This window comes from Cebus imitator, unplaced genomic scaffold (genome assembly GCF_001604975.1).
Source record: "Cebus imitator isolate Cc_AM_T3 unplaced genomic scaffold, Cebus_imitator-1.0 Scaffold99, whole genome shotgun sequence".
Lineage (NCBI taxonomy): Eukaryota > Metazoa > Chordata > Mammalia > Primates > Cebidae > Cebus > Cebus imitator.
Window position 1 is genome coordinate 1,315,870 of NW_016107414.1, and position 10,399 is coordinate 1,326,268.

The 10,399-nt window shown below is 56.0% G+C and overlaps 1 long non-coding RNA gene across 1 annotated transcript; it reads right to left on the bottom strand.

Annotated features, from left to right (window-relative positions):
* Positions 1-7,432: 7,432 nt before the first annotated feature.
* Positions 7,433-9,964, bottom strand: LOC108309955. The gene is made up of 2 exons (XR_001827569.2): positions 8,007-9,964; positions 7,433-7,528 (listed from the first exon to the last, which is right to left on the bottom strand). It is a non-coding gene; the product is annotated as an uncharacterized LOC108309955 (long non-coding RNA).
* Positions 9,965-10,399: the final 435 nt, after the last annotated feature.

Below are 10,399 nucleotides of genomic sequence, written 5' to 3' on the forward strand. Positions count from 1 at the left end.
CCTGGGCAACAGAGCGAGGCTGTCTCAAAAAAAAAAAAAAAACAGGGAAGAAGAAAAGAAGCAGCAGCAGAAGCAGAAGCAGCTCTGGGAGCATGTTCCTTCTCTCTTCCATTTCAAAGAAAGAGAAACTGCAAAGAAAGAGGAGGAGATGATGATGGAGCCAGGCTTTCCCTGGGGGAAGATAAGGCAGGGCCCAGAAAGCCCCCAGGAGCCGCTTCCCCCTCCAGCTTCCCAAGCCCCCTGTTGCCACTCCCCCCTCCCCTCCTCACCTCCTCCCACCCTCCCCTCCTCCCCCCTCCCCNCCCCCTCCCCCCCTCCCCTCCTCCCATCACTCTCTCTCCTCTCCTCTTGTTGCCTCTAAAGGGAAGAGATTGCCTGGGTCACCCTCAGGAATTCTGTGATTCTAGGCAACTGATGTCACCCTGGAGCCTCAGTTTCCTCATCTGTCAAACAGGGGCCTGCCTTGCTGGGTGTTCTAAGGACTTGCTGGGCCAGTGAGTCGGCAAAAGCCCGATGCCATCTTGTCTTCTTTGGAGGAGGACGGAAATGAGGAGGGTGCCCTCCTCTCTTCTCCCTCTTTCTCCCTCCTTCCTGCCCCCCAGCCTCTTTCCGCTCCCACACGCTCCTGGTCTGGCCCCCATATGACCATCTGCAGAGCCAAGTCCTCCCACAGTGCAGTCCTGTTGCCCTGGGGCACCCTGAGCCCGGGCCAGGCCCACTGCTGCGCCATCCCCAGCAACTCCCACACCAGCCCCGTGCTGGGCATTTGGCTCACAGCTATATCCCAGTGCCTAGAATGCTGCATGCACATAGTAGGTGCTTAACAAATATTTGTTGAGTGACTGCAGGAACCCACAGTAATTGTTCCCATTTACAAATGAGAAACTGAGGCTTCAACAGGTTAGCTAGCTTGTAGCAGAGCGCAGCCCTTAAAGCTTAAGGGGACCCAGGATTGGGGGTGAAAGGTCCTACCCAAGGTCTCAGAGGCAGGATTTGAACCCAGTTTTGCTGGCGAATGACACCCCATTCTCTCATCCATTCTAGCCAGCTTTCCCCTTACAGGCCAAAGCGTGTCACATAGGCGATGTGTGGCCTTAGGTGACTCACACACCCTCTCTGAGCCTTGGTTCCTGCGCTTGTGAAACAGAAGACTGACCAAGCTGCACTCAGGCAGAATTTCCCTTGGCTCATTTTTTCTCTGTTCTCAGCATCCAGCACAGGCTCTGGCATGAGGTCCACACCAATAAATCTCTGTTAATTAATTAATTAAAAGGACAAGTTTACGTTGGAATGTGGAGGTCTGCTCCGGAGCTCTCTGGTTACCGTCTCTGGGAGCACATTCCTTCTCTCTTCCATTCAAAGAAAGAAACTGCAAAGGCACAGGAGACACGACACACAGGTTATGCAAGCAGGATGAGGGCCCACCCCAGCAGCAGAGCCCCCCCACTCAGAAAGACCTTTCTCCTCGATCAAAGCATGGGTGAATGTATGGGAAATGCCGGGCTTTCCGCTGAAATGCAATCTTGAGGGAGGCGATGTCTCACAGGTCACCGTCCCAGCCTCGGTGCTGACTTTGATGCGCATCAGCTCCTGGTCCGGAGCGCGTCTGCGGGGAAATGCCCTACTTCTCCAGCTCCGCAGGACAGTCGTCACGCCTTCTGCGCCCGCGCTGTTCCAGGCCCCAGGAGACTCCAATGAGCAGCCAAACCCCATCCACCCCCGAGAGAGCGGATGTCATGTGGGGCATCCGGAAGGCTCTGGGCAATTCTGCTCAGAATCTCAGAGGTTCCAACAGAACAGTGGCAAGTTTGCCGCTGACACAATCAAGCGCCTGAGTGGGTGGTCAGTTTCAGGAGATCCCAGAGAACTTTCTGGAAAGGTGGGGCTGCCTCTAGCAGTGTGTGCCCCTAGGGTGAGAGTCAAAGATGGTGGATACCCAGGGAGCCCCAAGGACAGGTTCTGGGGCTCTCGGGACACCCAGGCCACAGCGGTCTTCCAGACACCCCACCCTCCACCTCCAAGCTCACCGGTCCTGCCCAGGCTGCCCATCCTCTGCGTGTCCCAGTCATGGCCGTCGTCACTCACAATGTCACAGCGTCCCGGTCAGCACCTGACTCCTGCTAAAATGCTAAAAACAGCTATGTTACCTTGCCGGCCTCCAGACCATGAGAACAAACTCACCTGGCTTAAACAGAGCGGCTGGGAGAGCACTTTTATTAGGGCCCACACGTCCTGACATAGGGCTCCTGGCTGCTCCCCAGGTTAGGGACTGAGGGGTGTCACTTTTATAAACTGCCAAGCCTACCGGACACCGGGGGCTATGATGAATCCAGGCTGACCGTCAGGTCCTGGCACCACTCACCCCAGAGGCTAAGGCCAGGCTGGAGTGACCAGTGGGCCCGGCCCGCCTGAGCTGCAGGGAGGAAGAGGGGACAGGCCTGGCTGCAGGGGCTATGACCTGTGCAGTGGCAGAGGGACCCTTACGCTCAGCTGTTGATTTAACTCTGTTGCTATCTTGAAAGTCTTCATCCTTTTGGAACAGGGAGCCCCATTTTACTTTGCACTGAGTGCCTGATTCTGGGACTGGGGCTCTGAGGCGCTCATGAGGTGGACCCCTCTCTGCAGGAGTCCCAGAACTCATAAAGGGGCTTCAGAAATGAGCAGCCGAACCACAGACACCCCCAGGCCAGGGCCACCCTCTCCAGTATCTGTGCCCGGGTGTTGGGCTGCACCCATGGCTGTGCTAATAGGGGTTGGGGGGACCCCACATGTGCACACACGGCCATGCAGTCACACGTGCCACAGCGGCTCACCCCACGCCCGCAGTTCCAGCACTGGGAGTAACTGGAAGACCTCTCCATGCCCCCCATCACCCCTAAGATAATGAGACAGCAGGGAGGGCAGGAAGAGCTGAGGAGGGGCTGTCAGGGACAGAAGGAGAGCCCTTGCCTCCCCCATCTCCCAGGAAAGAAGAGACCCCCCTCCCTCACCCTGATGTCAATCTCCCAGGAGCTCCCTGCAGGGCCCTGAGAGGTGTGCTTCTTGTCCCCTTCAAATCCCACTGCCAGCCAGAGATAGCATCTGTATCACACCCATTTTAAGGATGGCAAAACTGAGACTCCAAGAGGCAAAGGTGCTGGCTGGAACCAAGATGAGCAGACACGGGAGCCCAATGCCCCATAGTGGCTCCCGGGAGAGGACCCGACCCTTGGACCCCTGGGCCCCCAGTCGGCCCGCCCCTCCCCCTACCCATTCCTCTGCCCACACTGGTTCATGGTCACGGCGGTCCCCCCTCCTCAGCCTGCACACACGTCCCTTCCTCATTGTAGGCACAGGTGGAGGGCAGGTCACTGCCCAGGGACCCTCAGTGTGCTCCTGAGCCCCCGCCCCCTTCCCAAACCCCTTGGTCAGCCTTGCCCTTTTGTCCCAGAGACCAGGCATCAGGAAGGGGCTGACTGGTGGGCAAGCAACATCCAAATTGGAACACCCTGGGGGATGCAGGAGTGGAGTGGGGTCCTGGGAGGGATGGGTCATTTCTTGGCCTGGTTCGGGGGCTCCCGTTCCAGCTCCAGGAGTCCCAGGAAGGTTTCTCCACCGACAAGTTTCCAGATGGAACTTTCCCAGAGGTTCTGCATGGCAGTGCTTCTGGAGGGGATCCGGGACTGTCCACCTGGACTTCTTAGGGTGGGGCTCTGCGTTGAGCCGAGGGGACCACAGTGCACAGTGTTTGCTGGGCAGGCAGGGCAGCACGGGAGGAGAGATGACAGGCAGGCCTGCTGCTGCCTGCCCAGCTGCCGGCCTCCGAGCCTGGCCAAGCCCAGCTGCCCTGGCCTTATTTGGTAAGAGCCTGTGCTGGCCTGGCCGCGCCGGCTGCCAGCTGATGGGACACCCAGAGCCCTGCGCAGGCCTGTGTGCACACCAGGCCTGTCACCCAGCTCCTTGGCCAGAGGTGGCCGATTTGGAGGCGGGAGATCCCAGGGTCAGGCCAAGGCTGTGGCAGCTTCCATCGGATCCCAGCCCGGGGTGGGACAGGGATTCCCTGGCTTTTGCCTATATAAGGCCGAGGAGAGGCAGCGGAGGCTGAGCGGCCCGAAGGCCCCGGAGGTATCGGCTTAAGAGGGTGTTTGGCATCGGGCGCAAGGCCTTGGATTCTTGTAAAAACCTGGCAGGGAAATTGTTTGACAGCTTTGACAATGTGCTGAAGTCTCGGAGGGGAACCCGGCCCCTGGAGCGGGCTGGCCAAGGGCATGTGACGCTTCAGCTGCCTCCAGGCTGAGAGCTTGGGCAGCCAGGCCAGACCCACCGCCCGAGGAGAGGCCAGCCCTGGGCAGTGGTGCCCAGGAGAGGGCAGTGGGAGTGGCCCCTAAGCTTGGCTTCCTGGTCTGTGTGGAGTGAAGCAATGCCCACTGCCCAGGGGGTCCTGAGGGCTCAGGGAGGTAACAGTGTGGGGGGTGCCCCCAGGGTGCCATCACAGAGCTGCCAGGCCCCTAGTCCTGCTTTGTGCCAGATATGCTGAACAGACTTTGTCTCTGTTCCCTCATTCATGCCTCACGGAGACCACAGACTCAGACACTCTTCTCATGCCTGCTGACAGATGGGGAAACTGAGGCTCAGAGGAGGAAAGGGATTTAAGACTCTGGGCTCTCTCCAGCCCACTGGGACCTGCACAGGCCAATTCTTCCACTCCAAGACCACATCCTGAGCTTTGATTGGGTGGGGCACCATCCCAGGCCCAGGACAGCTGCTCAACAGCCAAGAGATGACCCTCTCCAAGGAGACAGATATTCTTTCAACTAAGAGGGACAGAGAAGGCCTCTCTGTGAAGTGACCTTGAAGCTGAGGCCCAAAGATGACAGAGGGAAGAGCACTGTGCTCCAGGCAGAGGAAACAGCGCTGGCAAAGGCCCCGGGGCAGGGCGAGGCCTGGCTCAATCTAGGGCAGCTGGGAGGCCTCAAGGCTGGAGCAGAGTGAGCAGTGGAGCTGGGAGATTCGGTCCTAGATCACAGGTGCTTCCAGGGTCTGTGGGGAGTCGAGTTTTATTCTGAGTGGTGGGAAGCTGGATTTGAAACCGGAGCCCTAATAATGTGATCCTCCATGAATCCCATGTCTGCATCTACTAAGTGCTCTATGCTCATTTTCTCACCCAGCTCCCCACCCCTCATGACTGAGGGGAGCAGTCTCTATCCTCAGTTTACCAAAGAGGAAACTGAGGCTCCCAGAGTCAGTGCTGCAGACGGGGACAGGGCCCCTCCCTCGGTTCTGTCTGGTGCTGGAGGGCAGCACCCCGCCCAGTGGCTGATCCTGGGCCTGACCCCCTGCTGTCCCTTCTACCGCCCTCATCGCCCCACTCAGGTTTCCTGCTGCCATGGTGACCAGCTCACCCGGCTTTGCCCGGGACTTTCCCAGTTTTAGAACTGAAAGTCAGGCTTCCCAGGAAAGCCCTCAATTCTGGGCAAACTCAATGCTTGGTCACCAGGCCTGGCCAGCACCACCAGGAGCTCAGGGAGAGGAGAGAGGTGCCCTCCCCACCACCGCCTGGCCCCATACCACCTCTGCCCAGACCGGGCAGGGACGTGGAGAGGAAGGCAAATAGCAACCAGTGCCCAGTGTGTGGCCCAGCCCCACCTCCTGCCAGCACCTGGCAAACACCTTCTGCGAGGGGGTCATCGGGACAAAGGGAGGGCAGGGTGGGGGTGGGGATGGGAGGGCAGAGCAGGGTGGGGGTGGGGATGGGAGGGCAGGGTGGGGGTGGGGAGGGAAGTGGGAGATGGAAGAGTGGGAGGGCAGAGCAGGGGGTGGGGAGGCAGGGGCAGCCAGGGAAGGAAGGAGCTGGAGGAGCGGGAGCAGCCCCGGAACTGGTCACACCAGGAGAGCTCTTCCTCCAGGGGGACAACACAGGCCTGCCTTTGAACCCACAGGCTCTGCGACCCTGAACATCTTCTGTTGCTTCTTGGTTGCCCAGCCTATACCATGGGAGAGCAACAATGGCCAGCAACAGCCAGGAAGCTGCCGGGTGCCAGGCTCCGGGCTAAGAGCTGTGCTGGCCACCACCTCCTAGGAGGCACAGGCACCCTGGGGAGGAAAGGCTTGCTTCTCTGTGCCGACAAGGAGCAAATTCCAGAGAGGTGGAGACTGCCTTGGGCCACACAGCTGCTCACCCACCGTAGGGCAAGAGTCTGAGCCCAGAACCACCAGCTTCAGTTCCTGCCCAGTGCGGGAGGCAGTGTTCGCAGGGTACAGGCAGGGCCGGCTCTTGGAGGGCTCCCCTCGAGGCTGCACCAGCTGTAGATCCCTGGGCCCCCTGCAAGCTGTCGAGCCTTCCTGGGCCTGTTTCACACATAGAAAGCAGGGCTAACAGGGATACCCACCTCGTAGGGTTGGCTATTTACTCCACAAATATTTATTAGGCATCAACACGGTTGTAGATCTTGAAGATACCGCAGAGAACAAAAGAGACAAAAATTCCCGCCTAGAGTTTATAATCTGAGGTGGGGAGATGCCGACAAAAAAGTAAATATTTGTCGGTGGAAGGCACAGAAACTTTTTTTTTTTTTTTTTTTACTTAAATGTTTATTTTAGCCCTCTGGGAGGACGAGGCCAGTGGATCACTTGAGGTTAGGAGTTCGAGACCAGCCTGGCCAACATGGTGAAACTCCATCTCTATTAAAAATACAAAAAGTAGCTTCACATGGTGGCACATGCCTGTAGTCCCAGCTACTTGGGAGGCCAAGGCTGGAGAATCACTTGAACCCGGGAGGTGGAGGTTGCAGTGAGCCGAGATTGTGCCACTGCACTCCAGCCTGGGTGACAAAGCAAGATTCCATCTCAAAAAAAAAAAGAAAAAAGAAAGAAAGAGAAAGTATAATACTCTAATACACACTGTTCAGCTATCCCTAAAACATGATTTTACTAGATGTGAATACATAGTGTATCCACCTGCGTCTAAAACAGGTCAATCTATCAACAAATTTAAATGAATTTATTGATACTATTTATATAAAATTCTAGGAAAGTCAAAACTATAATGACAGAAAGTAGATCGATGGTTGGTGGTTGATGGGTGTAGGAGCTGGAGAAATCTCACTTTCAAAGGGCATGAAGGAGATTTTAGGATGAAGGAACTCTTATATCTTGATTGTGGTTACATACTACATACAATCACCAAATTCACATAACGCTACCCTTAAAATGAATGGTCTTATATATAAATAATACCTTAATTTTTCTTTCTTTCTTTCTTTTTAATATCTTAATTTTTCTTAAGTAAAAATACAAAGCTAAGAAAAAAAGTTTAGGGGCCGGGCGCAGTGACTCACGCCTGTAATCCCAGCACTTTGGGAGGCAGAGGGCCAGTTTGGGAAGCTGCAGTGAGCCAAGATTGCACCACTGCACTCCAGCCTGGGTGACAGAGTGAGACTCTGTCTCAAAAAAAAAATTAAATAAATAAATACATAATGTTTATTTTAAAGGGAAATTCTGTGGCACCAATGTCAATGGAAATGCAATATCACTTGCTTTGCAGACGACTCTGAAAATAAGCACAGCAAACATCAGTCATATTTAGTACTGACCAGAATTTCAGATGCCGTCACAGCGTGTTCATGTTCCCACCACCTGCCCACACTGGGAGCCTGGGGCCTGCTTTCTCAGATGGAGAGGGGGCTAAGGAGGAGTTGGCCAGTATTTAAGACACACGAGCCCCCAGCTCAGCCGAGAAGGAGAGAGCAATCACTGAAGAGGAAACGCCATGCCCCTGGGCACCATGCCTGCCATGCAGGACATCCTGTGGACTTCGATGGCCGGGGTCCCATTTCTGGCACATTCATCCAGGCCAACCCCATTCTTTGGAGTTGGGGAGGCTGGACCCCAAGAGCAGAGGTCACATCAACACCCATACCAGCCTCAGACGCGTCCCCAGGGCGTGTCTCCCCTTGTCCCCTCCTCACAGGCAAGAGATCCCCAAGCTCTGCCCTGTGCCAAGGGCATCTCCGAAATTTCACAGCTACCTTTATGTGGCAGGTGCCTGGAGCTGGAGCTAGCCTTCCAGCACCTACAACCCGGGCATCTTCCCAGAGGGAAACACTGTGTTTAACGGCATCAGTTCAACTGTCCAACTCCCACGAAGGCAGAGTAAACGGTCTGACTCCGTTCCCGGGCAAACACAAGCGTATGCACCAATCGGTGTGTGGGCTGGGCCTGGCCACCGACACAGGTCTCTGGGGATGGCGGCTCGCCCGCATTCCAGAACCACAGGCTGGGGCATGCCTGGCGGGCGGCAGGCCCTTTACCACCAGGCAGAAGGGAAAAGAAGCCCTTTGTCTTGGGGTCACATCCCAGTGTTGGCACATCCCCAGGAGCTGCGGTCACCTCCTCTTTAGTGGACAAGGTTGCCTTCATGTTGCTAAGAAACAGCTTGGAGGGAGGGGAACCCAAGCTCCAGGTAGGGCTGCCTGGGTTTAGACCTCAGCTCTGAGCCCCTGAGTGGCGGTGGAGGAAAGGCTGGCCTCTGCGTGTCCCCTGCTTATTGTAAAATGAGACACTCATAAAGCACAAATCACAGAGCCGTGGAAAGGATGAAAGAGCTCATGTGAGCGTGGCACCTCACATAGTGTGCATGCTCCACAACAGTGAGCAAGGGACGTCTGGGTTTTTTCTTTTTTCTACCTCTCATTTTTAATAACCCACTGTGAACACTTTTGCCGCTGAGGGTTATTTCCTTGCAGAACCCCGCCTCAAGACGATGTGTGGGGTCGGGGGTTCATGTAGCTTCGTGGGGCTTGTTCCATGCAGACAGAAGCATCTTTGAGATCAGATCTGTTTACAGCAAAGGGATGTGTTCTTTTCCCTGCATCCTTTGCAGCACTGGGCTTTATCATTTTATCCATTTTTTTTTTCTAATTTGATCAGCAAGGCTGGCCATTCTTCCATGTACCAGTTAACTGGCCATATTTTCTCAGGGATGAATGGTTGTTCACCACCTTTGATTGTTTTCAAGTGTGTCTGGGACAGTGCCTGGTGCTGTCATGGAGCTGGCCAGCCCACACTGGAAGCATCTTTTAAGTAGGAAGAGGAGGGAGGGTCTTGAAGCTGGGGGAGATGGGGAACCCTCCCATGCGATCCCCACCATCCCTGCCTTCCCTTCATCCTGGGTATTTTGGAGCCTGCCAGCTGAGGAGTGCTCTCCCAGGATCAGGACTGAAGAGCGCCGAGGCTGGAGAGGAAGAGGCGTGATCACTGATTCTGTTCCAGGCAGTGAGGCAGGCGTATGCCAGGCACCTTTCCTGAACCCAGCAATGCTCCTCCCCTGTCCCTGGCTCTCCTGGGAACCCCTAATGAGGTCAGAATAAGCCACTCCATCAATGTATGATCCTCAGATGACTGTGTCCCTTTGCTCCTTAATCATTCAGGTGTCCAGATTCTCTAATAGCAAGAAGCCCAGAGCCCCCTTCTCCAGTCCTCTCTCACGTTAAATCTTCCAAGGACCCCAAAGTCTTTCTTAACCCACTGCTGGGGGTCGGCTGCCAAAGGTCTCTGCTGCCAGGTGTCTTGCCACCACATGAGGACACCGCTGAAGATGCACGCAGAGCAGTCCTGCAGACACTGTGTGCTGGGCAGGGGAGCCCACACCACCTTTGCCTGGGCATTGGAGGTCACCCACACTTGGGACCTGAGTTTACAGCTCTCATGGGTCACTCTTAAATACTCAGAGCAGAATGCCAAGTGACTCCCCGTGCACCCTCCATGCACCCGGCACCCAGGACCTGGCCCGTCACCCCCTCTATCGCCGTCACTCTGGTCACAACCTCCTCCTCCTGCTAGGCTGGGCTTTCTCAACCGCAGCCCCTTTGACATTTGGGGCAGGATCTTTCTCCGCTGTGGGGATCATCCTGGACATGGCAGGATGCTTGGCAGCACCCCTGGCCTCTGCCAACCAGGTGCCTGTAGCACACCCACCATTATGACAACAAAAAATGTCTCCAGACACTTCCAATGTCCCCTGTGGAGAAGAACTGCCCCCAGTGGAGAGCCACTGCCCTAGACTACTGGGACAGCACCCTCCACGCCGGCCTGGACTCCCTCCCTGGCCCCTTTCTTGACACCACAGCAGGGGTGAGCTTTTAAAAACCCACACAGCTCGTGATGCATGTCACACTAGGTTCAAAAGCATTGGGTGGTTTCTCTTGATATTTGAGATCCACAGCTGTGCCTCGGCCCCGGGCCCTGCAGGCTGACCTCACCCCTGCCTCCGGCTTGCCTGGCTCCCGCCACACCAGGCACAAGAGCCAGGCCTCTGACGTTGGCACCCTCCGTCCTCTCTGCCTTAAGCTCTGTTCAGTCTCTCCCTGCATTCCAGGTCCTTTCACATCCCAGGGGCCCGCAGAGGCCCTGGACCCTGCCC